The sequence below is a fragment of the Anopheles darlingi genome, chromosome 3 (assembly GCF_943734745.1).
Source record: "Anopheles darlingi chromosome 3, idAnoDarlMG_H_01, whole genome shotgun sequence".
Taxonomy (NCBI): domain Eukaryota; kingdom Metazoa; phylum Arthropoda; class Insecta; order Diptera; family Culicidae; genus Anopheles; species Anopheles darlingi.
The window spans coordinates 1501517-1507971 of NC_064875.1; positions in this window are offsets into that span (position 1 = coordinate 1501517).

Sequence of the window (6455 nt, forward strand, 5' to 3'; positions counted from 1 at the left end):
CGGCTTGACAGGCAGCGAGCAGGGATGCGATTGCATGCGATGCGATTAGTGTTGGGAAGCCCTTTTTTTTCGCCAACTTTGGGGTTTCGTGCAAAACCATAGCAGGCTGGTGGGAATCGTTTGATTGATTTTTATCGCTTCGTGGCTGCCGTGGAATGATAATGAGCGCCCTCACCCCCCGTGTGAAATCATGTTCGTGAGCGTTTGGTCCGTTTTGGGTGCAGAGGAATGTTTGGCGTGGGAAAAGCGTGAGCCAAGGATGGGGGGATTTTTGTGGGACTGAGAAGAAGGAGGAGGAGAAACATCGAACTCTACCTACCATAATCATGACGTAGACGGGGGTTTCTAGCTTCCGTTACTGCAGGGGTCCTAGAAGGCGGGTTTTTTCTTTTCCAAAGAGTGAGAGAGAGCGTTTTTCACTCGCGACACGCTACAAACGCCAATGGCCGATAGATAAACACAACGACGACTAATGGCCTCCGAGGCACAAAGTCACACACAATGCAATGCAATAATGGCGGTGGTGCTAATCGATTCTCCGGTTCTTACAGCCAAGTATCATCATTAACACATACTAGCAATTATGTCTCACAGTGTAAACGCATTTCATGTAAAGATCTCAATCGGACACACGAACAAGCGGAGAAATGCACACGACCGGAACAATGCACCGGTATCCAGCAGGCAGAAGCGGTTGCACTCAAAAGAATCCCTAGTGCGGCCGGGGCTTAAGATAAGTCGTTTTGTTTTCGCGCGATGGAAAGGCACATTAAAGTATCACGCTACAGGAAGAGAGAGAGATAGAGAGAGATCGTGTCCTGATATGGTGGAAGGTTGGCGCCTTGCACAGCTTTGGTCAGTTTCACTCCCGATTCTCATCACCTATTGTATTGTTTGCCTTTTATGTTTTGGGGCGCCACTACCGGAACAGGAACTGCGATGGAATCTCGCCGCCGCAGTCCAAGGTTGCACTAACGCGGGAGCAGCACAATGAAACAGAACTCTTTGGCACAGCGACTATGGTATCTTGATAATTGTTTTAATTAACACCAATACACACACGCACACGATGCACAGACACACATACCGACACATACGGCCAGATGATACACCAGATACAATCACAAACAATGGTCAATGGAGGAAAGCGCGTCCAGCACATCACACGACACACATCTCATCTCATGACTTGTGCGTTGGTCCGAACCGTGGTTTGTCCGAACAGAAAGCGCAATTCGAACTGTCCGGTTGTCAACGGCAGAAACGCACCCTACGGTGGTCAAGTCCGTCCGCCAAAGTCCGTCTCGCTCGGTGGTCGGTTCTTCGGCACTTGCCTAGTGGCGGCAGCGAGCGAGGACGACGTTAGGATTCCTTCACGAGTGACGTACTACAGCATCAACAGCGGTGCAGCGACCAGCGACAACGGCCACGACAACGACGACGACGACACCAGAAGCGCGCAGCAACGAGAAACACGAATCGCTCTGCGCAATCGATAGATTGGAACTGGTGAAAATGGCGGCTGCAGGGCACACCGGGGCCTTCTGTTTTCGCAAAAAGCCTCCAACGCCGCGGGTGGAGGCGCACGCGGGTGCTGCTGGTGCTGTCGGTGCTGCCTTTGCGCACGCTTGTGTTGTGTCCTTGTTACAACGCCGCAGATCAGTGCGAGAGTAAAGAGGAGGGTGCCGGTCGTTGTGCCCAGCTGCATCCTACCACCCTCTACCACCCTCTCGCCGCCGCAACGCCGAAAGGTAGCATAATCCTCCGGCATCATCATCAGATCCTCGCGGGCATCTCGTGTGTACGGGGTAGGAGAAGGGTGTTTTGGGGGAGGGAGGTTCGGCGGCTCACGATGGCGATGGCCAATCACAACCAAGCCACGCCTAGCAACATCTCGCTGTCTCTCTCTCTATCTCTCTCTTTTGCTCTCTTTATGTTGCACACCCCCTGCCCTCTCCCTCTTAGCTAGCATCCCCCTAGCATCGGATCGGCATAAGCATAAGGGATGATTTCCTGGGGTGGTTCTCCCTATCTCTCTCTTGCACTCTCTTCTCTCTCATCCTCTCAGTCGCTAGCAGCATCCCCTCTGTATTGGGGCTGCTGGGGTTGCCGGTTGCCGCCGCATAAGCATACAGTGCGAGCAAAAATAAGGCAATCACAAAGCGTTGTCCACTATTCAATTTTATTTGAAATTTCTTTTTGATCAAAGTAACCTGTCTAGGATTAATCCTCGTTTAGAGCACTTATTCCAGATTTATTATACAGTAGAAAAGCCAACAGCATGCTTTTCTGCAATTTTCCATTGCCATAGACCAGTTGCACATGGATTTTCATGTCTCTGAAGAATGTAGAAGTCTAACATTTATTACAAATTGCAGAATGAATGGAATATCAATTGCTCATTGTACTTGTTCACACACAATCGCTTCTTCGAACCTTATAATTTAGTTGCGAAAAACGCAAAACATTGTTGAACATTTAGTTGGGAGGAATATGGCATGGAAATGGTTGTATTCTCAGAGAAGTTGCTGGTGTGTGTCGTTGTTTTTCGTCAGCACTGCAAGGTATGATTTCTGGGGGGAGGGTTTCCTCTCTCGCCTTCGTTTTCCTTTACATGGCACACAGACACACACACACACACACACATACAGTGGCAGATGCGGTGGAGGGTATTCTTCGGTACACAACTCGAGGCGATCCGGCGCAGGTTTGTGGGGGGAAAGGGAGTCCAGTGGCGCGTTCCTTCGGCTGTTTGGTCGCCGGGAAAAGCGCATCCCTTGGTTCGTCCTTATGTGTGCGTTCGGCATCGATCTTTGTTTCGCTCTCTGTTTCACTCTCTCTCTATCTCTCCCACAGCAGCAGCAGCAGCATCCGTTCGAGCACCTCGAGCGATTCGGTCCCGGAGGGGCCGCAGGATTCCCATAAGGCCAGAGGGGAGGATTTCTTTATGTCCGCGACCATCACCGACGATACCCATATTGATCTCTTTCATTCTGCCGTCGGTCGTGGACTGTCGTCGTCGTTTTCTTACTCATTCTTGCCGCCGCGTGAACGAACTCTCCGGGAAAATACAAGGACATGCTCGCTCGGGCCCTAGAGCGAGCGAGAGTAGTTCCTCCGGCGACTTGCATTTCCGGCATGGTGGTATGGGGGTGGTAGGGGTGGGGGACCAGGGACGACGTGGAAAATCCATATTTTCCACGCAGCAGCAGCAGCCACTCCACTGCACTCCGGGTTGCTCCCGGTCGAACTTTGGCCGAGATTTCTGGTGGCTGGTACGACGACGGTAGCGCCAGGATGCTGCTTGCTACCCGGGAAGCAATTTTCCATCCAGCCAACTCTCTCTCTCTCGCTCTCTCTTTCTCTCTCTTTCTCTCTGATTGTTTCGCATTCACTTTTATGACCAAAATAATCCTAGAAGCCCGGTTGGTGGAAGGGAAATTTATTAAAGTTACATAAAACTTTTCCGCCATCCCTTGGTGCCGTGCATCTAATGCTGCTGCTGCTGCCATTGCTGATGCTGCTACTGCTGGCGGGCATCTTCCGGGAAGTTCTCAATTGCCCTGGATTCGCCCTCGACTCGACCAGACCAGAGACGGGTGGCGGGTGGCGATATAATGTTTTGCGTGAATTGTGAGAGCCTTGAGACTATAAAATTGGAGAATTTAGTGCTGCATTTTCCGGCAAGCAGGCAGGCGGCACAGCCGTTCGAAATCGGCGCGGTCAGCAGCAGCAGCATCATCAACATCATCATCATCGGGGCGCACCGTACCGAGGGCAGGGCTGAGTCAATGACATTATCTCGGGGTGCTGGGCGAACACTTGTACGCCAGCAGGAGGCAGGACGGTTGTTATTTGTGGGTAGGAAAATTTCGGTTTTCGGGGGATCATTGAGGATGAAATATTGTTATGGCTTCCATTTTGCGGCAAGTGCGGCTTCAAGTTTTGGTTTGGTCGTCATATAATTCTAGCTCCTCTCATGCGCACCGCACCGTAGCTCCTGGAGCAGTAGCGGAAGTGTGCGAGGAAGGGAAGAAGCAATATTCTTCTTCTTTGCGACCGACCCAACCCCAACACCCCGCATAATGGCATCATGAAAGTTTTTGTAAGAATACTGCGCCGTGCTAGGATGTGGTACCGTCTACCAGGTTTTATGGCGGCATCACCGGCTTGACGACGACGACGACGACGATGGTTTACTACTGATTAAAGGCAAACACGAGGTCCTTATAGGTGATAGGGCACATTCTACTTTATGTCGCGTTGTTGCACTTTAATGGCGGATTTGGAGCGACACCATTTTTGTTATGCCAAGGAGCGTTCACGTTTTTAGTGCAAATTGAGTCTATTAAACGCGGGTGAAGGCGATGTTGTGATTTATGTTGCGGATAACCCGTAAAGAGTTGAAGCACCGTAACCCATGCACCAGTTTTTTTACGAGGAAAGGATAAGGATCTTTGATTAAACGATGGTCCTGCGGTGAACCTTCATCCCGTCTTGTGGGACTTTGTGTGAAATAATTTTGCGTATTATACTACCGAATATCCCTCGAAGGAATCCTTTCCGCGAACATCCCTTGACGTTCAATTCCATGGAAGTCATTAAGGCGCCGCGCCATGTTGCTTTGTTTGCCTGGAACAGCGTACGTAATAAGCTGCACGAGCAGCAGCAGCAAACGACAACAATAATAGTAATAATAATCGGTTTAATTAATAAACATATTCATATGGCACCGGGATGGTGGCCTGCGGGCCCATCACGCATCATGCGCGTACTCGCTCGCTTCATCAACATCTTATGCGCCGACTTATGTGCTGTGGCATGTGGAGCATAGCAGTGTTGCGCCGTGTTTTCTTAGCCAGCGAGCGAGCGATGCTATAAGGACCTCTCTTGGCCACGAACAGAAACACACATACACACACACACACACGCGCGGTGACGGCAGCACATGCATTATGGATTATGCCGTGCTGCCGTGGACAAATGATGCCAGTGGGCGACAACCTCATCCTCCTTCATCCAGCCGTGCGATGGCGATGGCGATGGTGATGGTGGTATGGTTGCTGCTGCTGCTGCCTTCTAATTTATGATGCTGTCGTCATGGTTTTGCTGACAACTGAAATAACTGGCAAATGAAAGCTCCACACACGGATGAAGGGCGGGTCGCAGGAGTCCAGGGACTCCGCCGTGCACAACACCAGCGCGCATCTCATCTCCTGGCAGAAGCTAAATTACGTACACACCAGAGCATAATAAATAGAATATTACGGAATTTAGCACGCCGGACGGCCGGGCAGTCGGCCATCATATAGCCAGCCCAGCCCAGCGGCAGTTTCATCTTCGATTCCACCTGCCAACGGGAATGATAACGACTTATTACAGCCTCCCACACACCCACACACACCAGGGCGCGCAACATTATTGGTGTCTATGGTATGGTGCTGCTCATTCGCATGTTGGGTTGCATGTGCTGTGTGTGTCTGTTACGCTTTCCTGTTTGCTGGAGCATAACCAAAGGTCTTCTTGGCGGACACTTTTTGCCATCCTTGGTAACGGTTCGGTCTATTGAAACTGCGGAGAGAGTTTCCCAGCTACGACGATTCGATGAAAGAAAAGGGTAACGCTTTTCTGCGAAGAATAGCTGGAATAAATTATCCAGCTGGGTAACAATAATGTTTATCATACATTTCCCAGAAGATAATTACATTCTTGTGACGTCGCCGGCGATTTTTCGCCGGCAACCAGCATTTTTCGTGCAGTTTTAAGAGTCCCCAGGATTAAAAGGCAGATCCTGCAGACCAATTTGAGAGCCCATTAGCCTCGTTCAAGTAAGATGTTGCTCGTGTCGACGCATCTGCCAAATCCCTGGCGGATGGAAGGATTTCGTGGCGATTTGTGCCAGGAATGTGAGTGTAAGATCATATAATATGCAAAATAGAATCCAGAATGAAACCAAAAGGGATCCAGATCATCATCATCATCATGTTTGCAGAGCCACAGCAAAACCTTCCTGCTTGTTGTTGTAGCGGTCGCAGCCGAGCGGCTGATTGCAGCTTAGCACCCGGTTGTGACGATCCCGTGCGCGACATTAAGACTCTTTTGGCGTGAGCAGCTGCGTTCCATGCGACGATGGCGACGATGCTGCACAGGAAATTGCATAAAAAATTGCACATTTTTAATAATAATAATATGAATGATAACAGTAATAATGACGATCTCTCTCTCTCTCTCTCGCGCGCGCTTCCCTTTTTTGCTGTCCACTTTATCGTAGCTCCTCTTTTGTGTTTTTGTTGCGATTTAGTACGGCACCGACCGTACCCGTGCAGTCGTCCAGTTGTGTGAAGGATACCGGATTTCCTTTTCCCCTTTTCGCCGGATCCATGTGGCCGCGTGAACCCACAAAACACGAAAGGCACGAGGAAAGAAGAAGGAGAACGACCACTGGCCACTGAGCA